The following is a 14,373-nucleotide window of genomic DNA, read 5'->3' on the forward strand; positions in this document are numbered from 1 at the left end:
TTCTTTTGTTCCTTTGTTCCAAATCTTTGATTGTTGAAGAAGATTTAAATTCCTTTTCCGACCAAAAATCAAAATTTGATTATTCCCTGGGCCACTGTCATTAAGCAAAGAAGGTTCCTCTTCTTCTTGGTCAACACTGCTAATCATCTGGTATCTACTTGGATTTTGCAATTCCAAAAGTGAGCCTGACTGAGGTGGTGGTGCTTCCACGTCACGTCTGGTACGCCCGATGATGTTTCGTAGAGCAGACTTGTTTGGTAAAGGGCCATGAGCAGCCTCTGACACGGTAGCAACTGTTCCATTTATGGTTTGAATTGGTGCTTCCATTGTTTCGGCAGCAAGCCTCTTAAGGTTGGTTTTAGTTGTATTTACTTCCACTTTGACTGGAGTTGGTGAGAGTGGTTATGTTCGGAAATACAACGAACCCCTTTGCTCACATCGATAAAACAGGGTTTTCTATCTGAACTTTGTTTATCAAGAATATGATTATCAAGTACATGAAGATGTACCCATCTTCTACAAACTTATTCTTGTTTCCTTGAGATCTTATGATCTGATTCATTTTGACTTTCGAAAACAACTAATAATAATTAAATTTATTTGCTCTTATATGCTCTCTCCAATTTGGTTTAACCCTTTAAATTCTAGGTACTAATCTATCATTCGCTTATCCATTTCATGGAAAATATAAATGAAATTGGAGATCACAATTATAACTGTACTTACCTGAACCAAATCAATTAGAGTTAACCAAAATATGAATGAGTTCTTTTTGGCTGTGAGCGCATCTGAATTTGATCTTGTGTGCATTACTGTGCTATAATGCATAATGTTTTTCGTTAGGATAGCGATATAAAATCCGGAGGGAAAAAGATGGTGAAGGACTATTAATGGGTGTTCGTAATGTGTTTGGTGCTGAAAGGTTGTGCAAGTATATGCAAGTGTGTATCAGTACGCCTCATTAAATAATAATGTTGCTTTTCTATCAAAACAATCTTAAGCAGTTTAACAACATCCGGAATTACAATAAAATTATTTTAGATTTAGTTATTTCACATAATAAGTGTGTTAATTGCTAAATGGGCGTGGAACGATATTCTAAATTCTAATTTAGTTGAACAGAACGGGTTCGTCTTTTACAATTACATTTGGTTGGCTCATCGCACCAAAAAGTTGCTGCATGACAAAGAGGAAAAAGTAGTTAAAAATCTAGAAACACAAATTATTATAATGTATTCTCGCTATTACGAGAGAATTTTAGGAATTATTTACTGAAAATAACATTAAAAAAAGAAATATTTTGGTCATATATAAATAACAGAAAAAATACAAAATCTTTACCCACTAAAATAAGCTACAATGGTGTAACTGCGTCAGATTCGCAAGGTATATCACAACTTTTTTCTAACTACTTTAGTAGCGTGTTTGAATCCGAATAATACTCTATTCAGATGCGAGCGTCGATATCTATAATTTTTCGGAGGAATCTGTCCATAAGATACTGCTTGCTTTAGACCTAAAGAAAGGACCAGGGCCTTCGCAGTTTTTAAAATATTGTCAAACTTTGGCGATTGTAACATCTGAAATTAATCAAGAATCACACTAGGGACCCTTACTTTTCAATATTTTTATATTTCATATTGGAAACTGTTTTCAACACTCAATAACGGATCCATATTTTAAAACTCCAGAATGATCTCGATATGTAATGTAAAATCACAGACTTTTTTTAAATCTCCATAAGTGCCAAATAATACAGTTTACAAGGAAAAAGGAACGTAATATAGTGACTTAAAATAGAGTTACTCAAGGTAAAGATTTAGGCATCATACTGAACTCTGAGTTAACATTTGAATCACGTGTAGAAAATATTGTGAAGAAGGACTTGAGAAATATAGCTTTTTGTATTACGTAACATCAAGGGCTTTGGCAACCACAAATCAGTCATTCTAATTTATAATAGCGTCATCAAATCTATCTTGGAATCCGATATATCGCAACTATGTCGATAAAAGTCGCTTGAAACACGCAGAAATTGCTCAGAAGTAATTTTTCTTAATAAAATTGTCAACAATCTTATTGGGTCACCTTCTTGTACAATCTTTTAATGCTAACTTTTTCTAACTTTTTCTATAGATCCAACTAATTCTTAAAATCTCCGCTTATTAGATATACTCGTATGTACAATAACTGTGTATATTATTTTCTTATTATTCAAGTTAAGCCCACATCTGTTTAAAGGCAACGTCTACAACATTTTTATAACTTTCTTTTAATTACTGTCTATTAACGCACGTAATATCTAGTTTAGTTTCTTTTGTATTTCCGACCACGCTATCCTGTAATTGGGCAGCCTCGTCTGCCTGTTGGTTAGCCTTTGGGTTTATAAAATAAAATAAAATAAAAATAAATATTGCCACGATCCCATTTGTTGTTATCCCGCTGCGCTCCGCTCGTGTCAAATAAACTCGTGAGTCAAATGCCGTTTGCCGAATTTGTTGCATAATATAATAATTAAATAACGGGAAAAAGTAAGTAAGAAAATAAATGTTAAAACTAACAATGGGATTACAAAAAACGAAACATTAAAAGCAGCGGCGAGTCGGCAGCGGCGGCGGTTAGTGAGCGTATTGTATGTCGTAATATCACAACTCTTTAATCAAACTTACAATCTGCAATAATGCCTTTTTGTCGGAGAGTAATTTTAATTTTAATTTGAAATTCAAAAACACGGACAGGTCAACTACTGATCCGTCTACTTGCCACTCTCGGGACACTTGACAATCATCATTTTACAGTTCAATAATGATAAGTTTCTCGCATTGAGAAGCAGAGCATAGCATAGTTTTGGTTAGTTCTGCAGAGTTCCTGTAATAGAACTTGATAGGCCAAGTTTAATTTTTATTACAATTATTCAAAATTTTAGGGACATTTGTGTATATCAATTCGTATTTAAATAAATTCGATGTATTTCACATACATCTTTACCTATTTTTTTATTACTTAACAATTGGGAACTTGAACAAAATTTTAATTTGAAAAATATTGCTTATAAATGTAAGTTTATGCTATTAAAAGAACCACAGTTCACAAACAATAACTTCGTAGCTTCATGTAACAAACCTAAGCAATTAAAAATTGTAACATTTAAATCTTCTTTGAATCATGCTATCGTTGGCTGTGACCGGTTGTGACGTCAATTCGCTCGTTAGACTACGGACCACCCGGACGGTAGCATAGGGAAGCTATTAGAGAACCACAACGCATTCGTCTTGGTGGTTTTAATTTTAATTTTTGTCTTGATCCAATCGCTTGCTTGTGTTATTCTATGTTTAGTATCAAAAAGAAAGTTTAGAAAATGACCGAAGCAGATATCTTACATACAAAACATCGAAAGTTTTTCATTTGCTGATGTTCGCGGTGTTAAAGCTAAAAGCTATGTTTGATAACATTGATAACAAATACAAAGTAGCGTAGATTAAATACAAAAACACTTTGCACGAGCCAAAAATCAACGTAAATAATATTATAATATTATAACCTAAGAATAACACTATAACATGTCGCCGTATCGATCGAAAAGCAGCGGTATGACATAACGATTATTCCCGTGCGTATGGTGTTTAAAAGAGTCAGTCGGGTATTACAACTTGAATTATTTATTGCAACTCAACTATTGGGTTTTGAGTTTTGATATTTGGTATGTATTAGAGAAGTTAAAAAAATGTTCAAGTTCCCTATTATCCTAAAGTGTGCGTAGGTAGGTTTACATTCATCAACAAAGCTATTTATACAATAATAAATAATAATTTATGAATACATGGATATGGAACGGGTGTAATTAAGTTTCGGATTAATCCATAAAGGCACTTAATTTCCAACAAAGCATTTTTTAAAGCATTATCTACATAAACCATAGAACGCAAATATGAAACTCATATCAAAAGAACGCAACCATTTAATTTTTTTTTTTCAAATTAAAGTCTAAGTGAATTGTAAAATAGCTAATAAGGTACTTTTGATAACCGCTAAAAAAATATAGCTCACCCAGTGAAATGAAAAGACGTGTGACAGAGTATTCTCATCCGTTGTAGCAATCCACTCTGAAATAATGCCAAGGCACTTTGAGTACCAGTGATATAATGATTCTCCTGACTGTCTCTCTCTGGCTAGAAATTACCGCTAATTGGACAAGCGAGTTCCGCCGCCCTTGGTAAACTTAATTGTCCATAATTGTTACCGATGTGAACTTCAAAATGTGAATCGACGTTTGCCGCAAATTTCCCGTTTGGCTAAAAGCGATTGATTTTTGCAATTCCAAGAGATATTCTGGCTGCGTAGTCGGAGTACATATATTATAGGGGCATTGGCGGGTTAATATATTTTTCAATCGAAAATAAATATATAATATTATAATAATTTTCTCAAATAGTTACAGGATTAACTATATTGATACCACTTTTGAAGTCAACATAAAAAAAAAACTTGAAACTTCGTGTCGTCCCTGACAGTATTGAAGACTTCGGCAAAATAATCCTCTGTAAAAGAAGGATTAACGTAACAAACCTTCTGTAATCTTTTAAATTGCTTATTAGTGATAATACATTTTAGTGTAAACTATCGTCAACTATATGAAAATAACAGGTGCCTGAATTCTACAGGATAACCAAACATAATTTCTAGAAAATAAAAATATAGTATAAGTAATATTATAATAATAATAATGATAATAATAATAATAATAAAAATGATAATAATAATAATAATAATAGTAATAATAATATTAATAACAATAATAATAATCATTATTGTCACATAGTTTAACATCCATTTAGAAGACAATTTCATCTTAAAAACTATAAACTATAACTATAATAAGTATTCAACTATATTCAATCCAGCAAAGTATTAGTGAAACTTTACAATCCATTATAGTATTTCAAATTTATTATTTAATTATTATTTTATTTAATTGGTATATCAATTTATTAAATAATATACCAACTGTTTCAAATTTGATTCTCACCATTAGGATCTCGGTAACGGTAAGAGAGAGATGAAATAGAAGTTATTTTTGTTACTTTCGGAAACATTTAGGAACTTTTGAACTTTCCGGTTTTGGTTTTTATTTTTATATGTTTTTATTTTAAAATTTAGCAAAAATCTGCAAATACATTCTCTTTCAAACATTTTAGGCTTCATCTTATGGACAAGGAAAAATCCCTTACGACGTTTCGTTCTTCTCAAACTATCTATCATGAACTTAATTTATGGTTGCCATATTAGATTGTTGCAGTGTTGAATAGCGCGCATCATTACCTTTTTATTGATGTATAGTAATCTACGAATTTTAATGTCCAGTGCATTGCTGTGTCGTTAAAAATGGAACGAACATACTAAAGAAGAAACATGAGATATTGTAAAACTTTATTGCAAAAACGATAGAAACGATGTCAAGACTTCGGAAAAGTGTTTAAATATATATTCTGAAATACGACAACCTCATCGCTTTGTTTAAATTATTGGATAGAAATCTCGCTGATTTTGTTTCGTTTGAAAAACTGAGATAAAATTGTGAATGTACAATATTTCAAAAAATCTAAAGATAATTGATAAATTACAAATAAAGCTCAAAATGTTGTCCGTGATTATGCAAACATAGATCTACTCTTCTCTGCAAGTTAAAATGTATCGAGGATAATGAGATCTGGAAACCAGGTTGACCATCATCGCCAAACCTTGTCGAAAAATAATCAGATAGCTGTGTTGTATTATAAGTCAGGATCAAAGGTAAATCATCGAAATAGTCTTCAAGCGTTGACGGCAAAAACTGATATATACGATAATACGATTCTCCATTCAGAATGCCGTTAGACCCAAAATACCTGCGGTCGAATTTCTCGAAATTGCCTGAAGTTGGTAATGCTCCAGATATGTTCATTGTTTCGATTGAATATTCCACAATTTATAAAAGTGCTTTCATCTATCCAAATCACATTTTCTAGGAAGGCTGCAAAATCGGGATATGAATTTTGTAGCATTTGAAACTACTTTTTTTAGGTGTCTCCAAGCACTCGTATGAGAAGAAGCACCTATATTAAAGTAAACTTAGCGTGTGGATTTCCCGGGTTCATATTTATCGGCAAAATGCCAACTTTTATTGAAAGGAATAAAATAATTTCACCTTAATCGTACATCACTAACTAAATTTTCTTTAGTTTCCTTATAGAGTCTGTCTCCATATTTTTGTCTTCTTCATTGGTAAAGCCCATTTTTAACGACAGAGTAATGCACTAGATATTAAAATGTCATCGACAGATTTAAAAATCCATATCTTAAAATGGTATAAAACTTTTTGTTCAATATTTTGAATTTGAGGGAAGACAAATACAATTTGTGATACATCCATAAAAAGGTACGAATACGGGCTATTCAACACTGCAAAATCCAATAGGGCGACCGACGATAAGAAAAAATAAAGTTGATGATGGTTCGAGAAAAACTAAACGTCGTATTGGTTTTTTGACCTAGCCATAAAATGAAGCCTAAAAAGCTCCAATGTAACTGATTTGTGCCAAGTTTTTAAATAAATGCATTACAAAATAAAAACGAAAACCGTAAGCTCTAGATTTTCAGACATATTTCCGGTAGTAACAAAAAAAACTTCAATTTCAAAACGGAACATAATTGAACTTACCGATGCGCAACTTTGCACTAATTGAAGCCACCCGGCGAGAGTCGAATTTGAAACATCCGGTATAAATTATATAGGCAAATCTGAAAGTACCATGGTTCATGTATCGCAAACCCCAGAAATGTGACTGTGACAGCTTCATTGGTAACTTAAAGTAGCACTTCCCTTATTCCAAATTATTGCATAATAGAGTATTTTAGAATGGGGAGTTGGTAACAATATTTTTTGAAGTAACTTTTTAGTGAATTTTGCAAATTATATTTTCCTCTTTGGCATATGACCAATTTTTTCAGTGATTTAAAACAGCACAGTTTTTTTTCAGGGTACTGACTTTAAATTTATCTGTTAATTTTTTTTTGCCGCTGCTGCTGGGCTGACAAAAGCCTGAACATGTTATAGAAAACTTCTCTGGTGGATATGCAGCTGTCCAGAACAGAGTTTAATTTATTTAAATGGAAGAAATTTCTCCTGTCGCGCTGTTAAGCGATTTGCAGATTCCTCCAGTTAAATATTTTTAGTCCCTTTTCTATTGTGCAGCGAAAAGCCTAGAAGTGCAATTTAGGTAGATTATTTTAACTTAGGGGTGGGAAATAGATTTGTTTTAATTGTTTTCTTTCTCCTTTTCAGAACAACCATCTATTAAATGTACATAGGTTTCTAGTAGTTCATAGTATTATAGATACATGTTACGCCTTTTTGTTTGCATAACTTGTACCTATAAATGCATCATTATTGATAGGAGTAGTTTTGTAAGAGCTTCACAACCGAGTAAATAAATATATGGAATCGATACCTGTTTTACATAGTCTTATATATAGAAATTGAAAATGCTTGTTCAGGCGTACCTCGCCATATAACGGCGTCCCTTAACACTTTTGAAACTTTTGAAACATGACGTGACAACAAAAAATACTTTTTAAGCTGCTCCGCTCCTGACCGCGTTTTTGTTAATTTCGGACAGGATTAAAAAGTTTTTTAATATGAGTTAATAATAGTAACAAAATTAATAGTATTTGAAGAGTAGAAAGTAGTGGAAAACGGAAGTTCAGCAAATCAAATTGTTCAAGCAGCCACCGAAACAACGTTCGACTTATTACCGTCGATTGTTCCGGATATGAAGAAATCTATCAAGCTTTCTAAAAGTGGTGCTTGAACATGTTTTATTGCTATATTTCTCACAAAAATCAGAAAACCAAAAATCATCATCGTCGTGGAGTACATTCAATAGTATATTTCGACATGAGCACATACGTCTTTTACATTAACAGCGTTCAGGAAGAAAAATGATCATTTTTTTATTACTAGTTTTGTTGATTGTGGCCTATCGTGTGGCATTTAGTCAAGACAAAATTATTAAATATTGATTGAAACAACGCTTCGCGTTAACAATCTAAACGCGAAATCAAATTTGTCAAGTTCGTTTATAATTACTTGAGAAAAAGAAATTAATGGAAACAGTATACACTAACATACTTAGAAACAGTCAAACGTTCGCTGTAGCTAGGTATTACTCAAACTACTCTTCCAACTCTGCAGTTATCAGATGCAGCCGAATTTATAACAGAGTTGGGACAGAGGTTCCGGTGTTTGACACGTAAGATGCAGTGAAAAACTGTAATTGGTTTTTAATTTGGTTTTGCTTGCCGCGCATGTTTGTAGGAAAGACTTGCTTATAAACAAATAGGTAAATATAGGTATACAAATAGAGGCATAATGTAATCAACAAGCCGTATGGGTACATGCACTGGGTAAAGCTCTTTTCAAAATAAATTCTTTTTTAAAATTACTTAACTCAGGGGAATATAGAGGGCATTGTTAATCAGGCTGCTGACTTGATATAATTCAAACGACATGGGGGTTGAATTTCATCGAAATTTGCTGAAGACTACGTTGAGGATTCTGTTCATAATAGAATTGGTATAACTAACAAAATTCCAAACACAGAGATTGTTCACAAAGTCGTTAAAATTTAAGTAGCTCCAAAAATATCAGAATAAGAAACAATAAATAATAGTTGTACCTTTAGTATTAATGTTCATAAATTATGTTTATAATTTTTAAGCACCAAATTGTTAATAATAGCCGTTGTAAATTGCTACCATGGAACCAGTACGCGTTTCTATTGCTTTGCACGAGTGCCGCTTCTCACCAAGCTTTAACCGGAATAAAATCGCGTGTATTTACATCGTCGCAAGTCAAAGTAAACAACCTTACCTCAACTTAGATCCCCGACGCAGAACTGGACCGTCGATCAATCTGCCGCTGTGGCACCGAAGAGATTTTTGTTGTGGTGATCCTGTCGAGACAAATACACCAAAAGACGCGAGACGTCACGACGCCCGGAATCGTTCGACCAACAGGTTGGCGGCAGATCTTCGACTGGTCCCGGAGCCCTGTTTCATTAAAGTTCCGGGAACGCGTCGGCGCGATCAACATGTGTGAAAGCTGTTGCCGATAAAGGTGGTGTATCGGGACGATGATGGGCGAAGCAACGAAACTGGAAGTTCGGTTTTAAGGTGTAACGTAAATAATGAAAAGCCACGGGAAAACACTTTTCTCCTGTCTGTGGCCAATTCACACCACGCTTAAAGGGTCGTAATTCCGCGTTAGCTCCTGGCACGTTGTTTTAAGGCACCCGACTGTGGTTTGAAAGTACAATAACGATAAAGGCGTTTATTTTCCAGGAACGACAATAACCCCCATCACACGGATAGCACAATGGCGTCTTAAAGATGTGTTTAGTACAGGACGTCCAATGTTCGATGTGTCCTTATAGAAAACTACTTTATTCTTAATTGCTAATTATTCGAGAGATTTAAAAAATGGTATAATCAAATTTAGAATACCAATGGGGCTCGTAGAGAAAAACAAGAATCAAACAATGAAAGAAGATGCCATAAAGTAGATAAAAGAAGGAAAATCAGGTGGGTTAGATCGAACACTCGCAGATTTCTTCAAGCTACTCGATGAAGAATAACTAAACATACGAAAATCAGAATCATATCAACATTGTACTGAAAACTAGAGCCATATTTTGTCACGTACACTATTCAACTTATATTCAGAACACATATTGACTTGACATCAGACGCTTATGAATAGTATCCATGAAACGAGATCGCAATATAAATTAGATATAATCACATCCAAAACCAAATTTACGAAAATAAGTATAAAGGAAGTTAGGCACATGCCGGAATTGAACGGGTCACAAATCAAATGTTAGATCGCAAAAGCTAAAAATGTGTTTAATTCGATGAGCGACACAACAAAGTTAAGACTCTTCAGGTGTTATGTATTCTATATTCTTCTTTATGACGAAGAACCTTCAAATACTGGCCATACACTGGGATCTTAAAAATACCATGGACCTGCAAAATAACAAACATCGAAATGGTGTGAGTAATGAATGAAACCAAAGAAATCCTCAAAATTGTCAAGTGCAAGAAACTGCAATATCTGGTTCATATCCGGGCGGAAGGTTTCCTGGCCAATTTAAAATAGTATATTATGCAACAAGTGCGGTAAACGGCATTTGACTCACGAGTTTATTTGACACGAGCGGAGCGAGTTTTAAATACCTAAACGAGTGAGTTAAAAAATTTACCGAACGTGTTGCATACTATACTTTTTCTACGACCGTTAGTTTTTGGGTACATTTTCGCAAAACAACACGAATACATTCACTGACATTACCGTCAGAATTGACAAACGTCAAAATTCAAAACGTGGGAAATATCTCCGAAAACATCGGATTGCTCCCAAATCCGTACGGTAAAATCCCGGAAATGTCCGAAGTGGCTCGGATTCATGGGAAACGAAACTGACGTGGTAAAGTGAAGCTTCCCGCAAGCTAGATCGGTGGGTAATTAGGTATTTTACAGACGGGATTAGAAAAATTTATTTTCGTAATAGCTCCTCTCTATTCCGAATTGCGATGGCGATATATACCAGTGTCCAGAACGTCAAGAACGTCATATTTAGATCACTTTAAAATGGAAACAATGGCACCCCCTTGATTAAATATCTCCGTATAAAACTGATTTCAAAAAACTCCTGTTTTGTCCACAGCGTTTGTGCAAATGTTTCGAAAAATGACAACTTACAAACCGAGTAATGAAACTAAAAAACACTCCTCTTTAATATTACCTACGCTGATTTTCTTCGTTTCTTCTGCTTTAAACACTCAAAAATGTACAGAATTTTAAAGATACAAAATACATTTTTGTATTAAGAAAATTATGACAGAATATTTCATAAAATTAAAATTAAAATTAAAATTAAAGAAATAAAATGTCAGTAACGACTTAATAGACATCCTCTCGATCGAGCGCTGACGCCATGGCCAATGAGAGCGCATTTAGCGAATTTAAACCCCGACAAGCACATTTCTTTTTATTTGTTCTCTTGTTAAAAATTTTTTTTGTGAAGACCTCTACAGCTAACCTTCCTGCAACTACAAGATCTGCCACAATGAGAATCAAGTACTACAAATATATAAATAAAGTAATTTTGTATAGAGATATGCTACACATGTAATACGTATTTGAAATTATTTTTCCTATTGTCTTCAGATTTGTCGCGACACGCTTGATGAGTACTTATGCTGTAGCATTTATTCAGGAAAATGTCTTCTTCAGCCGATTTTATTGTAATTTCAAGTACAAAAAACAGGAAAGAAAATGTATTGAAAGAGTGGAAGTTAATCAGAGTATTTGTTATCTGTACTAATGTAACTTGCAAACGGCGTATTTCGCATTCAGAATATTTTGCTAGCTCCCACCGGGCTGAGCTAAATCGTCCAAGAGTCAAATCGGTGAATATTTGTAAGCCTTGGTCCAATATGTCAAACGATTTTGAAATTGGTCTCGGCACATACGAAACATTTGACGGGATTCATTGTCAACGAAAAAAGAGCCTTTCCTTATAATAACCCGATATTCTCTTGGGTTTTCAGGTACACCATCGGAATCACATGACCACATACGGATATGTACCTACGTGTTAGTGGCTTGGAAATTTCCCATTGACACAGACTTGAAGATAGGTAAAACGCCAACTATAGTTGCAGAAAATTCTGTAACACAACAAGTGTTAACTTAAGTGTAGGTGTAATTACAAGTCAGGTTATATTATATGAAAGTGAAGTGAAAGCTCTGGTATTATTAGTATTAAAATAATATATGCCATAAACACCCTGAAAATATTTACGATTATACAGAGCGCGTCACAAAAGTGTTGCCTGAAAGGATTAATATTTTAAATGGGATATTCTGTATTTCATTTTATTTATGGATTCTACTAGTTACAATAAACCTTTTGTGTTGGATAATTTAGGATCCTTTTTAATTTTTCCTTTTCGCTGGAATATTTTAGTAGCGTAACATTAAATTAACATTGGTCCTCCCCATCAAAGCAAAAGCGTCGTAACGAAGTTACCCACAATAAAAGCAACTTTTACTTTGTAGTGGAAAACCGCAACTTGGATGATCCTGCCTTTAATTAAATTTTTGTTACAGCACTGTGTGCACAGGGCCGGCCAATTTAAATGTTTTTTTTTTGGGTTTTCGGCATTTTAAGCTAACCAGGAGCGAGTAGACGTAGCCTGGCCTTGATCTCGAAAGATTTTTTGATATTACTAATTTTTCCTACAATATCAAGATATCACTCGAACTTGTTTTTTTTTATTGATTTAGAATTGCTACTCAACTCCGATTGAGCTAGATAATCAATTTTTGCAGCGGGCCAGATTTAAATTACAAGCTCTAACAGTTGATGAGAGATCATTTTATAAGAAAAATAGATGAAAAAGTTTTTGATGGTCCCTTCTAATAATAATTTTGTATCAAATTTCATTCATTTAAAAAAAAAGATATAGATTCGAAGTCTTATCTCAACCCTGCCTTTGCATTTCTGGTTTCAATAAGACTGTTAGAGTTTGCCTCCAAAACCCTGTCTGTTTATAAACTGGAGTTTTATAGGATTGCAGCCAAATTAATTGATTTAGTTTAATTAATGTAGTTATTTGACCAAGATAGTATACCGTTGAAATACATCAATTTTATTTGTCAGCTAAGAACTGCTAGTACCAAGCATACTAAATTAATTTTTGATTGACTGTCGTGCTCTGTGGATCCCAATTAAATTCGCAGCATATGAAACCTTTGAATAGGCCCCGTTTATGCAAAAAACTTCAATAATTTTGTCAATCACATTCCCAAAAATAATTTAAAACCAATAATTATTATCTACTAAATTTCCCCCATTGCATTGCACTTCATTTTTCACTTTCCAAATCCTTGTTAATGTTTGCCATTATAAGAAAAGCATTGTTTCTTTTTCGCAGCAAATCCAGGTATTTGTAAAATACCTAATTACCCAACGATCTAGCGTGCGGGAAGCATCACTTTACCACGTCAGTTTCGTTTCTCATGAATCCGAGCCACTTCGGACATTTCCGGGATATTACCGTACGGATTTGGGAGCAATCGGATGTTTTCGGAGATATTTCCCACGCTTTGAATTTTGACGTTTTTCAATTCTGACGGTCATGTATGTATGCATGTATGTATTCGTGTTGTTTTGCGAAAATGGACCCCAAAACTAACGGTCGTAGAAAAAGTATAGTATGCAACACGTTCGGTAAATTTTTCAACTCAATCGTTTATTAAAAACTCGCTCCGCTCGTGTCAAATAAACTCATGAGTCAAATGGCGTTTACCGCACTTGTTACATAATATACTATTTTCTACCCCCTTCCGTAAAATACCTAATTATACACCGTTCTAGCATACGTGAAGTGTCACTTGACCACTTGAGGTTCTTATCCCACGGATCAGAGCCAGTTCGGACATTTCCGGAATATTACCACACGTTTATCGCACTTGTTGCATAATATATTATACTGACATGACCGTCAGAATTGACAAACTTCAAAATTCAAATCGTGCGGTAATATCCCCTAAAACATCCGATTGATCCCAAACCCGTGCGGTAATATCCTGGAAATGTGCGAAGTCACTCGGATCCATGGGAAACGAAACTGACGTGGTAAAATGACACTTACCGCATGCTAGATCGATGTTTAATTAGGTATTTTACAGAAGGGTGTAGAAAAACACTTTTATGTAGTAAAATTGTTGTTATTAGTAGTGCCCCAAAAATTTAAATATGAGTCAATTATAACGACCAACAACGACGTTCTCAATAGAGTTATGCACATCTGATGCATTCATATACATTTTGCGTGTAAGACTACGAAAATTCAAAGTAAAACTAGATACGTCACCTATAGAAGTAACATATTTTCCATCATGAAGATTATTCAGATAATATTCCTAATGATAAGGTTCTCTTAATCTTGCTATAGTGGTTTGCACTTGGATATTATAGAAATTAATACATAAAAACGCAATTACTTATACTGATGATTTAGTTGTGATAATTGTATAGGAATTATTGTAAATTGGTTTTTAGTAAATATTATTTTTCTCTTTATTTGACTTAAATATGATTTTGAAAAGAGATTTTCTTAATAGGAAGGAAAGAGGTTATTAAAAAATTGTCTTTGACATTAGCGTTGTTATTACCAATGTATATTTTTTCAAAATTTTACCAATGTTTAATGTCTTTTTGCCTTTTATCAAAATTAACATACGTAAATTTTTCTACTTCTAAAT

The 14,373-nt window shown here is 33.7% G+C and overlaps 1 protein-coding gene across 3 annotated transcripts in view; it reads right to left on the minus strand.

The window, feature by feature from the left end:
* Nucleotides 1–14,095, minus strand: part of LOC132698162 (ras-related protein Rap-2b) — an 89,071-nt gene extending 74,976 nt beyond the window's left edge. For 2 of the 3 annotated variants that reach the window (XM_060664089.1, XM_060664086.1), the window contains exons 1-2: nt 13,983–14,095; nt 8,909–9,191 (exon numbers count right to left, since the gene is read on the minus strand). The gene's annotated coding sequence lies outside the window, so the exon portion shown is untranslated. Of the gene's footprint in view, nt 1–8,908; nt 9,204–13,982 lie in introns of those variants that run through there. The other variant, XM_060664087.1, reaches the window with a different exon arrangement.
* Between the last annotated feature and the right edge of the window lie 278 nt (nt 14,096–14,373).

This window comes from Cylas formicarius, unplaced genomic scaffold (genome assembly GCF_029955315.1).
Source record: "Cylas formicarius isolate icCylForm1 unplaced genomic scaffold, icCylForm1.1 PGA_scaffold_2__14_contigs__length_35257938, whole genome shotgun sequence".
Taxonomy (NCBI): Eukaryota; Metazoa; Arthropoda; class Insecta; order Coleoptera; family Brentidae; genus Cylas; species Cylas formicarius.